The sequence below is a fragment of the Zalophus californianus genome, chromosome 11, assembly GCF_009762305.2.
Source record: "Zalophus californianus isolate mZalCal1 chromosome 11, mZalCal1.pri.v2, whole genome shotgun sequence".
In the NCBI taxonomy this organism is placed as follows: domain Eukaryota; kingdom Metazoa; phylum Chordata; class Mammalia; order Carnivora; family Otariidae; genus Zalophus; species Zalophus californianus.
Genome location: NC_045605.1, coordinates 56,061,045 through 56,074,050, shown reverse-complemented (window position 1 = coordinate 56,074,050; position 13,006 = coordinate 56,061,045). Strand labels below are relative to the sequence as shown.

Here is a 13,006-nt window from a genome sequence, read left to right as displayed (position 1 = left end):
GAAGCACTCTCAGGAGGAGAGTGGGTTCGAAGGGGTATTGTTTGAACACTGGGAGGTTGGCTGGGTGAGGAATCCTTGAGTTCATTGCTGAGGCAGAGACTGGGGGACAGCCCGTGGGATTCATAAAAGAGAGACATGGAGCCACTAGGACTTCTTCAAAGAACAAGTGAAGGACATAACTACAGAAATAACATCAGGATCAGTGGCCATGAGAGTTAAGGGAAGAAAGCAGACAACAAATAGGTCAGCTTGGCAGGACCTTGTCTGAGACCAGGAGACACATGTTAGAATGTTTCTTATGTTTGATGTCAGTGCCTGTTGTACCATGAGGGCAAATTGCTGCTTTAAAATGCTTTGTCAGGATAGACTGACTCTTTGAAAAAGAGAAGGAGCAAGGGAAGGTCTGTTGCAAAGTCATTCGATTGGTTCACCTGACTAAATAAGTAGAAAGCTGTTGGCTCTAGCCATTTAGGAATTCTTGAAGTTTGAATTCTTGGGTGATGGGCAGTAACTTACAAAATCATGTAAATGGAAATCAGGCCTGATGAGCTAGACAGCTGGGAGCAGCGTATTTTCTTCTAAAGACCACTGGCTCCTCGTCCCACATCTTTCTCTAAGCCGCTTGGTGAGCCTAAAGTGTAACCTCTCAGAAACTGAATTTCCTCATCTATAATCCCTGCCCTGTTCGTCTCACCAGTTTGTGGTGAGGATGAAATAAGAGGTTAGACAGAAAAACTATTTGTGGGGAGGAAGGTACAAGATCAGTTTCATTTTCTTCTGTGCCATAAGGATAGGCCTTGAGAATACTGAGAAAGTGACATCTTTGACCTTTACTTTGACATTTTTTATTTTTGTCCTATGTGATCCTCAAAATGCAAGTTCTGGTTGTCTGATTTTAGATAGGACTCCTGTTAAGTGAATGCACAATTGTTTCAAGAATTCTACTCAGAATATCAAAATAACTACAAAAGCTTATTACTGATATGGACCTGTATGCCTTGAGGCATGAGGGATAGGAATTGAGTTTTAATGTAAAATAATAATGAGCTAGCAGACATTTACTTAGTGTTGTTGTCTCTGTGTAAAGTTCTGTGATAGGCACTCTGGAGAGTTAACAAGAAGTATAAGTTTCTAGCCCTAGCCTCAAAGGATTGTGATCTAGTTGGAAATAAGACATATAATTCATGAAAGGCTTTATAATGCAAATGATAAATAACCTAAAATATTTTTTTAAAAAAGAGGCAACCCATAATACCACCTGATTAATCACTAAATGAATCTTGCTCAGTACAGACAGCAAATGGTCCCAGTATTATTTATTGAAGAGTCTATCTTTTGTCCACTATTTGGTAATGCCATCTCTTTCACGTACCAAGTTTACTTATATACATGAATCTGTTTCCAGGCTCCCAATTCTCCTTTGATTTGTCTATCTATGGGCTAATACCACATTTTTAAACTATTATAAGTTGTAATTTCTGTAAGTCATGTTGAGGTTTGAGGATGCCCAATAAATAGCATCCCTTCTCCCCCTAAATTTGGAACCATTGGAGAGAGGAGATACAAGAGACAGACTAATAGAAGTCAAAATGTCAGTTTCATTACTGATAAAGCCTCTTGGAAAATGTGGCTTAAGATCTGTAATAAAAAGGGCTTGCAAAAATGTCACTCAAAATAAAACTTCCCTTCATGGTTGCATTGTGAACTCGAGAATCTCAGGCTTTTCCACAGAGGCAGGCCCTTGACTACACTGTGGCGAGCAGTCGGAGACTCCTGTAGGAAACCAGATGGGGCTAAGCCAAGAATACCCAGGTTTTATTTTTACCCCTAAATTCACCCATCAGAAAAGTCCCTCCTCACAGAGAGAGGGAGAGGATGGAGAAAAGCCAGGAGTGCTACTCCTAAATCCTGTTCCTTCACAGCAAGGGAAAAAGAAGATACCCCCAATTTTCTTGGTATCTGATAGGGTGAGGCTCCTACTTACAGTTCTTCAAAACTCTTTTGGCTTTCCTTGACTTACGAATTGTATTTGTATGATTTGACAGTTTTATAATATCAAGTCTTCCTTACCAGGAACTTGGTATCTTTTTTTAAAGATTTTATTTATTTATTTATTTATTTATTTATTTATTTATTTATTTGAGAGAGGAAAGAGAGAGAGAGAAAGAATGAGCCAGGGGAGGAGCAGAGGGAGAGGGAGAAGTAGACTCCCTGCTGAGCAGGGAGCCCGATGTGGAGCTCGAATCCAGGACCCTGGGATTATGACCCGAGCCGAAGGCAGGCACTTAACTGACTGAGCCACCCAGGCGCCCCCTTGGTATCTCTTTATATGTTTTCTTTCTGTTTTTTAAACATGAAGTTTTAAGATTTTCTTCATAAAGGGTCTTACACATCTTTTATTAGTTAGTTCCAGGTAGCTTGCCATTTTGGTGGCTGTTACAAATTTTTTATTATAGCATCTAACTTTTTTGTGGCTAGTATACAGGAGTACCACTGATTTTTGTATTTTGAGAGTATATATAGCAGCCTTGCTAACGTTACTTACAGTAGTTTGTTTTAGAGTCTCTTAGATTTTCTTTGTATACAATCATACTATTTTAGTGAATGATGGCATTTTTTTCTTCCTTTCTGTTTTTACTTTTATTACTTTTTCTTCTCATATTTTATTATGGAAGAGGAGCAGCAATAGTGAATAGCTTTGTCTTATTCCTGACTTTAAAGAGAATGTTTCTAGGGATGCTAGGGTGGCTCAGTTGGTTAAGCATCTGCCTTCAGCTCGGGTATGATCCCAGGGTCCTGGGATCTAGCCCCGTGTCATGCTCCCTGCCACTGCTCAGCCTGCTTCTCCATCTCCACCCTGCCCATGCTCTCTCTTGCCATCTCTGTCTCTCAAATAAATAAATAAAATCTTAAAAAAAAAGAGAGAGAATGCTTCTAACTTTTCACCATTAAATATTATATTTATTGCAGATTTGGATAGATATCCTTTATTAGCAAAAGGAAATTTCTATTCCCAGCTCACTGTTTTTTAATCATGAATGTGTGTATTTGGGGTTTTTTTCCATATTTTAAATTAAGTTTTTAATTTTAATTCCAGTATAGTTAATATGCAGTGTTATATTAGTTTCAGGTGTATAATATAGTGACAACAATTCTGTACATTACTCAGTGCTCATCAGGATAAGTGTACTCTTTTTTTTTTTTGTAGGATAAGTGTACTCTTAATACCAATCACCTGTTTCACCCATCCCCTGACCCACCTCCCCTCTGGTAACCATCTGTTTGTACTCTATAGTTAAGAGTTTGTTTCTTGGTTTCTCTCTCTCTCTTTTTCCTTTGTTCATTTGTTTTGTTTCTTTAATTCCACATATGAGTGAGATCATATGATACTTGCCTTTCTCTGACTTATTTCACTTACGATTATACTCTCTAGCTCTATCCACATCATTGCAAATGGCAAGCTTTCATTCTTTTTTATGACTGAATAATATTCCTCTGTGTGTGCGTGTATCCGTGTATGTGTACACACATACACTGAGTGTATATTTTGAATTTTATCAGATGCTTATTCTGAATCTATTGAGATAACACTATATTTGTTCTCCCTTACTATATTAATATGTTAATAAGTATTAATACATTTTTGGATGTTAAATCATCTTTGCCTCCTGGCATGTGCTCTACTTGGTCATGATGTGTAATTATTTTTTCTTATATTATTAGATTCAATTTGCTAATTTTTAGAAGATCTACCTCTGTGAACTGAGATGAGGCTAGCCTTGTATTTTTCTTTCTCATATAATAATCCTTGTCTGATTTTGGTAACAAGGTTTTAATAGCCTTATAAGATAAATGGAGATCTTTCCCTTCTTTTGTATTCTCTGGAACAGTTTATAGTTTGTGTAAGGTAAAAATTATATAGTGGGGCGCCTGGGTGGCTCAGTTGGTTAAGCGACTGCCTTCGGCTCAGGTCATGATCCTGGAGTCCCGGGATCGAGTCCCGCATCGGGCTCCCTGCTCAGCGGGGAGTCTGCTTCTCCCTCTGACCCTCTGCCCTCTCATGCTCTCTATCTCTCATTCTTTCTCTCTCAAATAAATAAATAAAATCTTTAAAAAAAAATTATATAGTGAAGGTCTGATAAAACTTAGCAAAACCCAAAAAAAAAAAAGAACTTAGAAAAAACGTAGTGTTTTTTATTTGTTGAGGGAAGAAGTGCAGATTTTTAACTTCTGATTTAATTATTATAGGTCTATTTATGTTCTATTTTTCCAGTTCCTCATTAACTCACTTCAGCATGATTTCCAGTTCTGTCAGTAGACTGAAATTCCTTTTATCTAAGCGGATGCCTATGGAACTCTGTGTTACAAAACCTAAAGGTCACTTTTCTGTCCTTACCCTATCCTGTTCCACAGCTGGTGTTTGGCCTTCCTTGAAGCATCTCCTCTTTTGGCTTCCTTAACACCACCCTCCTCTGGTTTTCTACCCTTCAGCTGTTCTTTCTGTTTTTCATGTTCCTCCCCCTTTATTTAATCATCAAATATGGAGTTCACCATGGCCCCATCTTAGGTCCTCCTCTCTCTTCTCATGTGATCTCATCCATTCCCTCAGCTTTGAAAACCATTTCTATGCTAATGACCCCCAAAGTTACACTTTCAGTGTAGATCTCTCCTACCCACTCTCCAAGTCTGAGATCTACTTGATGCCTCCCAGTGGAGTAGCACAGGCCCCTCAGCCTGAACATATCTGGAACTGTCATTCTAGTCTCTTCTTCCTGTCAGCAAACGCTCACACCGGGGCATGATCCTTGATTCCCTTCCCTTCTCCCCTCCCACCAGATCCAGCCTGATTCATCAGCAAACCCTGTCATCTCTCCCTGCAAAGTGTATATATCGAATCCAGCCACTGCCCTCCATGTCCACTGTGACCACTCCAGTCCAGGGCACCACCTTCTCTTGCCCCACACGGCGCTGGTCTGGATTGTCTCCCTAATTTCACTCTTGTCCCGCCTCTCTTCATTCCCCACAGTAGCCAGAGGGGTCTTTTTTAAATTTTAGCTATAATCTTAATCGCTTACTGGTTTCAGTGGCCAGAATAAAATTCACGCTCTTTGGCATGGTCCATCTGACACCATTCTCCTGTCCTCTCATGGATGGTCTCTGTCCTGGCCTCCTCTTAGTTACAGGAACAAGTTCTCTCCTGACTCGCTGCTCCTTTGTCTAGGGTGTGTTCTTCTTCTTCTTTCTCTCCTACCACCATCCTCACCTATCCCCTCATATGGAGGGAACGGTTTTAGAAAAGGCCCGGTAGCTTTATTGGCAAAGGACAGACCACGTTGGCTAGAGTGCACATTCACATTTGGAGCAGAGAGAATCTGGGTTTTATGGTACTTAGAGCTTATACAATTTGGGACCCCTTTTCAAGAAAAAGAATACAAGACTACAAAGACAAAATTAGAAAAATCTAAATACTTAAAATTAAAAAAACAAAGTTGCAATAAATGTCTGGAACTTTTAGAGATTCAGTTCCTTTCTTCTGAGATCTCTTTAGACAGTTTACCCAAAATGCTTACATAGAAATGCTTCCACATTGCAGCCTGCCCACCCTTCCTCTCCTAAAACACTGCAGTTTCCAGCAATTCTCCCTTTTAAGGTACAGAGAAAATAAATGACTTTCCAAGCATGGTTGACCCATGAACCTGTAGCAATAAAACTAGAATCTAGGTCTCCTGGCACTGATGTAGTAAAGCCATTAAGCCCAAAGCGCACACATTTATGTAATGCCCCTCTCTGCCAACTGTGCCAAGCGCATTAGCACTGAGTGAGTAGCAGGTACAACTTTATGGTACTCTAGTGAAAAATGGGCTACAGGTAGAGGCGAAGCACCACAAAATGAGTGCCACATGATGAGCCCAAGTAAAAACCACTGCGGGAAGCCAGGCTGGAAGTTACAAATGTAAACAAAGCTGGAACAAGCACTTTTAGCCTCCGAGGAAATTTGAGAATTTCCGAGAGCAACCATGGACTGAGGAGTTACCTCCCAAGCCTGTGCTCCTTAGGGCAGAGGGTAAAAAAACTCACACTCCTGAGGGAGCCTCTTACATCTTTTGTAAAAGAAAACACTTCCATGTTCTGTGTGGTTGTTACCATTCACAGACTGATCCCAGTGGAAGCAGATTTGCTGTATGTTCTTTTGGTGTCAAGGATTTCAAACTGGCTGAGGATCAGTGCAGTCACTGAATTCCTCCTTATGGTAAGCTTCAAAGTTATGTGACAGCTTGTTTGTTTTGTTTTGTTTTTTAAAGAACAGACAGTGTGATGAAAATTTCTTTAAGGATGTGATTTTTTTTTTCTTTCCCATTACAGAATTCTGATCTAATATCAAAAGCATCTATCTGATTAATCCCAAAACTAACCCCTTTTCCTCTTGAACACAGTTACATGGGGCACAGTCCTCAGTGCTTTAGCTCTTTCCAAAAGAAGTCCCCATTTTCTCATCCTAGGATCACTTAACCCCAGTGTAACTGCCAAGCAACACAATTTTGAAAAGCAGAATTTCAAGTCAGAGGTTGTACTCTTGAGTCATTTGGTTAAAAGCCACCAGCATGCCATTTAAACATCCCATTTTTCTTTTACTACTAACTACAAAGTCCCATGATTGAAGCTGACAAGCACATGCACAGCTGATGCTAATGCTAAATTACAGTCAGGGAAAAATGCACATGCAAAGCTGCTGCTTGATGCCTGCCGGTAAGGCAGTAAGTTTAAAACTGAGTTGCTTTGGTGGGCGTGAACGGACCGTGTGATGGGGCCCCAGCATTCAGGTCCTGGGACAGTGCCTTGACTGTGTCTCTCCTCTGCTCTCTCACCCGCTCTCCGCCAAGCCCCAGACAGACCGCGCTCGTTTCTGATTTCAGTTCTTTACTCAGACTTTACTCAGAACTGAAGTTCCCACTACCCAGAATAGCCTCCCCTTGCCTCTGCCCTATCCGAATGTTGCTTTCTCACTTTTAAGACACATCCTACTTCATTCATTCACTCAACAGGCACAGTGGCAGATGCCGAGATGAATATGTAGTCCCTCCGTAGCATAGGTTCATTTCTTCCACCAAAATCTTAACCGCTAGGCTCTTGAGCAGCTGAGGACTGAGTAGATAAATTAGCCATCCATCTTGTTCTATTCATGGAATATACTCCTTGAACTTACATTCAGGGGGGGTATAGTCTAATTGAGGCAACGAAATAGGAACAAGCAATATATAATAGAAATAGAAAGCATGAAGTATTCTAGGTAGATAAGTTCTTTGGAACAGTCAGAGGAAGTCATTGACTTCCTGGTGTGGGGGCTGTGGGTGAGAGCTGGGACAAGGTCTCTAAAACTTCAAACAAGTTGAAACTGTCAGCTTAAATTTATCTGCAAATGGAGTCAATAATGCCTACCTGGTAGATTGCTATGAGGGTTAAATAGATAGACGTCTAGCATACTGCTGGGCACACAGCAGCAGTTACTGATAGCTCTCATACACATGTAATGGATAACTGAATCTCTGTTTTCAAGTAGTAATCCATTCTTTGTTATAGGTATTTTGTTTTTCCTTTAATATCTACAAATAGGTATAGAATATGGTTCTTGGTCACATTTTTTAATAGTGGCTCTTGTATGTTAATGATACAAAATAGTCATCTTCTCCCTCTTGCTTTCCCCAAGTCCTTTATAAAACCCTTTGAGAGCCATAGAGATTGGTATCCTACAAATCTGTTTGCTTACCTACTTCTTTTGATACCTATCTTCTTAGGTACCTCTCACATGGAATTAGAAGTTATAAATAATAAGTCTCTTACTTGCAAAATGTTCCATGTTTTTATTTAAGTTAGCAATAACCCTGTGAGGACAAGGCCGATAATCACCATTTCACAGACCAGAGAGCCAAGACTTAGAAGTGTGGAGTGAGGGGCACCTGGGTGGCTCAATCAGTTAAGTGGCCGACACTTGATTTTGGCTCGGGTCATGATCAGGTCATGATCTCACGGTTGTGAGATGGAGCCCAGCAACGGTGGGCTCCATAAGGGCTCTGCGGGAGCAGGGTGGCAGGGGGGTCTGCTTGAGGATTCTCTCCTCCTCTCCTTCTGTCTCTCCCCCTGCTCTCTCTCTCAAATAGATAAATCTTAAAAAGAAAAATGCAAAGTGATTTGCCAAGGTCACATGCTCCTACGTGATACGGCTAGGGCCAGAAACCCAGATATCTGGCTCTTGTCTTTTTATCACACGATGCTGCCCCTTCTTAGTCAGTGGTCATCTTTCTCCTTCTCTGCCCTGCCAGCTCTCCTGTCTCTGTGCCAACTACCACCTAACACCTATTACCTTCCACAGGGAAATGCAACAGAGTCAAGTCCAGAGTACTAGAAAAATACACTGCTACAATATCAGGGCTGCAGTTCTGGTAAAAACAATCTTTGAAGCTTATCCTACCCCATATACTCAGAGAGGTAGAAACTCAGAATCTTAAAACTTTGTGAAGAATTTGGGAACTTTAAGAACAAAAAGAAACAAAAATGATTATGTTTCAACTCCATTCCCTGAAGAAACAAGAAAACTGAAGGAAGGACATGGGTTGGCCTAAAACATATGCTTGCCTCCAGTGTTTGCTGTCCTCCAATTTCATGTTGTTATTTTCAGAATAAGACATGATAAAAGTGGGATTTCAAAACCATCTGTCCTGCTTTATACATGGAATTTTTTATTCTGCTTAATTTTTCTCGACTATAGAGCTTAAACCAGCAGCTTTGTGCAAGGCAGCGTGATATAGCAGAAGGAGCACTAGATTTGGGAATCAAAAAATGTAGGCTCCAACTTCAGCTCTGTCACTTAATTTTCATAAATTGTTTTTGAGTATTACTTCTTTAGATGGAGTTAATAGCACCAGCCTTATTTCCCAAGCATAGTTGTATGGAGCAAATAAGATCATGTCTAAGCGATTTATAAACTAAAAAGGACTGTGCAAAATATTATTAAGTAGGATTTATGCTTTTAACAATTCATTAACTGTCTCCTCTGCATAGAGCAGTATTTAAGAGACGAAAAAGATTCAAAAGTGTAAGATAATTCCTGCTTTGTTTAGATGACAGTTGTTTAGTTTAGAATCTAAATGAATAGATAAAACAAATTAATATTTTGAAGGACGTGACTTGCAAAAATTTTCCTGTGCATTGTGCATTCTTGCTGTCATGTGGGGCCTGGAGCCTGAGACCCAGCTTCAGTGGACAGTCTGTTAACCGATGGAGGTCAACCTTGGTCTGAGTTGTTTGACGTTTTAGGACCAGGTGTGCCTTTTTTATAGAGACCACGTCAATTTCAGTGACCTTATTGAAGATGGGACACTAAAGAGAAGCATCATTGACTATTCCGCAGCTTGCTGGGATATTTCTTCAGATTCCTTCTAGTACTTAATGATGTGACTTAGGAAGGAACGACTAGTGGCTTTATGTATGGTCATCTCACTTAAGTGGTATAAATCTCTAGATAGTGTTTCTGCTGAACTACTTTTTATCTAGTCTTCCATTCCTTTTCATAAATAGAGAGGACCAAGCTGAACAGCTAAAGGAAGGAAGGAAGGAAAGAACGAACTTTGGCACATTTTAAGAAAGTCTTTTTTTTTTCTTAAGTAAACTGAGGATAATGAAAATCAAGAGCAAGTGAGCCAGTCTACCTTCTTTAAAAGCTGAGGGTAACAATATAATAGTTTGGCTCTCAAGCCAAACTATTCACCTTTGGAAATGAGGCAGTATCCAGTATTAGCAACTTTTTAAATCCTCTTTAAAAGCAAATGTGTCCTCTTTCCTTCCCTCCATCATGCTTAGGCTAACTAGTGTTTCTGGCAGGAGACCCTGAGGGACTTAAAAAACATGCTGTCTAACTGATGTTAGTTTTAAATTTAGATCAAATGACATTGTCTTTGAAGTCTCAAGTGTACCACTTAAGGTAGCGGCATCAGATGGTCTTGCCTTTCAAGTACTTCTTGCAGGCTGGCATCCTTAATATGAAAACTGAAGCCTGGTCAAAAATAAATGAAAACGAAAGTTTTATTGGAGTTATTTACTCTAAGATCGCTATTTTAGAAGGACCTTACAAGGCATCTCGTTGCCTCTAGACAGGAACACACAAGGCATGTGGGTATCTGTAGTATTTTAAAAGACCTTGGGGGACCAGGCTTCTTCCATAACTCATTCCAGAGTTTAAACACCCTCGCTTCAGGAAATTCTTCCCTATATTTAACTTACAGGCCCCCTCCTGCGGTTAACACCCATTTCCGCTTTTTTCTGTCTCCAGTCAGGATGGAGAACAGCTGTGGCCAACATCCTTTGTGTGCTAACCACTCCATCAGTGACAGAAGGTCATTTGGGTATCCCTGGGCTTCGTTTCTCAACCTCCGGCAACCAAGTCTTGAACCAACTTGGAATCTTTTTCTCTTTGTTTTTCACGTGTATCTTGTTTATTTCTATTAATTCCTTCTGATTATAAAATAATAAGTGCTCAATGAATCAGATTTGGAAGATGTAAAAATATACAGAAGAAGGGAGAACAATAACCCCAGAATCTAGGAACAAACTCCATTGTTAAGTTGATCCGTTTTCTGTGTGTTTCTTACATAGTTGAGATCCTGTGGTCTATACCAGCACTGTCCAATAGAAATATAGTCTGAGCCACATATGTAAATTTAAATTTTCTGGCAGCTGTATTATAAAAAGGTAAAAAGGAATAGGTAAATTAATCTTAATAATATATTCTTTAATCCCAATAAAATCCATTTATAACTTATCAACATATAATCATGATTTTTAAAATTATTCGTAAAATACTTTACATTCCTTTTTTCATACTAAGCCTTCTCAATCCAGTATATATTTTAACACAGCACATCTCAGACCCAGCTTAGCCACATTGCAGATACACTAGTGGCTACAGTGTCGGACAGCATCGCTGATACAGTTGTACATACCAGACTTTTTTGTATATCATATCTTAAGCCTCTTATAACTGCCATTTAAAACTTCTTAGCATCATTTTAATGGTTGCATAATATTCTCATTTAGATTTACTATAGCTGTATCTTTAAATAGTTTTTTCATGTTATAAGTAACCGTGTAGTATTCTTCTTTTTACCTTTTTTTTATATTAACAGAATGTTTCTCAACACATTGCCAAAAGAAAAAACCATAAATTATTCCTTTTGAGTATAACTAATTAAATCCATTTATTCATAAAACAAGTAAGTTCAGTTAATACTCACTAAATCTTTACTACATTAGATCGGAAAGTGAAGGAGTAGATTTCAAGAAATAGAAGACAAGTTCTCCCTTACAGTGTTTACAAGACTTGGCTCCATTGTTGGACTGCACACATATCCTCCTTAAACTATCCTTCCCATCGTTTCTTACTCTTCCCTCTATATACACACACAGCCTGGTTAACGCCCCCTTGTCCTTCAAGATGCCAATTGAATATAGCCTCCTGTGATGAGTCCTCCAGATGAAGACCGGCTCCCTCCTCCATTACAATATACAAAGTATATATTGTACGCAAAGCCCCGTGGTGTGCTGGTTATTGGTTAACTCTTTCCATCTTCTCGACTATAGTGGGAACTCCTTACTGATAGAAACCTTATTTTATACGTTTCGTTATTTCCAGAGCCAAGCAGATTGCTAGGCAGTGAATGTGGATGTCAGTAATGTCTACTGAAATAGGTGTTGAAACACAAGTGGTCATATTAAACATGAGTTGGATGGGATAATTACAAGTACCGTGGCTGTTCAAAGAGATTACTTTAAGTTGACATGGTTAAAGAAGGCTTAGTGAAGGAGGTCGGACTTGAATTGGGCTTTGGAAGATGGGCATATTTAAATGAATGGAGGGAAAGAATTAGCAGAAAAGCCCTTACATATCCTGCATTAAGAAGTCAGTGTTTTTTAGGAGGGACTCTTTAGCACGTGCTAAGTATCAGCAGATAAGCTGATCTAAAGCACTATATTAAGTTTCAAGAAGCCTGTAGAACTATGGTCTGTGCCCGCCAAAAGCTGACAAGGGTTTGCAGCAGTAAAAGTGACCGCCGATTACTTCAGTAAGATCTTTGAGTTTAAAATCAATTCAGATACAATTCCCTGTGTTTTAAGTTTGGAGTTTAACATTAAAGATCATTTTATATGATGCTTCCTCAACAATTCTTCTGTTAGTAAAGAGCAGTATATAGTAAGTAATGCCATTATAGCTAATGTCAAATGGCTGTTACAGCAAACCAGGCACTCTTCCAGGGCATTTTGAATATATTAGTTAACTCATGTAATCCTCATAACAACCCTGGGAATTAGGACCCATTATCCCGCCTCATCTTCTTGATGAGGAAACTGAGGCACAGAGAGGTTAAAATAACTTAAAGGTGACCCAGCCTTGGGTTCAGGCCGGACAATTTTAGGCCCCCACTTGGTTACTCAGTACAGCCTCGCTTGTAACAATGTTAAGACTAAAATGTTTCATACAAGGGACTATTTAGCACCTTGTGATTTCAGAGAAGGAATGCTATCATAACCCTCTTCTAGTTTGCTTCTTTCCTCTCTGACCGCTCCTTCTTATCTCATTTACAAGCTCCTCTTCCTCTACCTCAGCATAAAAAACAGCTCCTCAAGGTTCAGTCCTAGACCCTCTTTTTTCTCAGTTTGTTCTCCAGGCCAAGGTGATCTTACCTATCACCATCATTTTAATTATCACCCCCATTGAAATGAAGCACAAGTACAAATCTTCATCCCAGGTCTCTTTTCAGATATTACGCCTCTCTTCAGACTGCCTCCTGGATGTTTTCACGGCACATTCTGTGTGCCTGTGTTTTTTTCTTCCTGCCGTCCATCCCAACCCCCATGAGCATCGTGGGCTTCTGGTGCTCTGTTTACAGCAAATGGAATCTCCACCCATTCGTTCACAGTGGCCAGAAAGCTTTCATAATCCCTGCTTCCTCACTTT

At 39.7% G+C, this 13,006-nt stretch overlaps 1 protein-coding gene across 2 annotated transcripts in view; it reads left to right on the top strand.

The window, feature by feature from the left end:
- The window catches only part of UVRAG (UV radiation resistance associated), a 329,246-nt gene that overhangs the window by 303,068 nt on the left and 13,172 nt on the right, over positions 1 to 13,006 (top strand). The gene's annotated exons all lie outside the window — the stretch shown is intronic.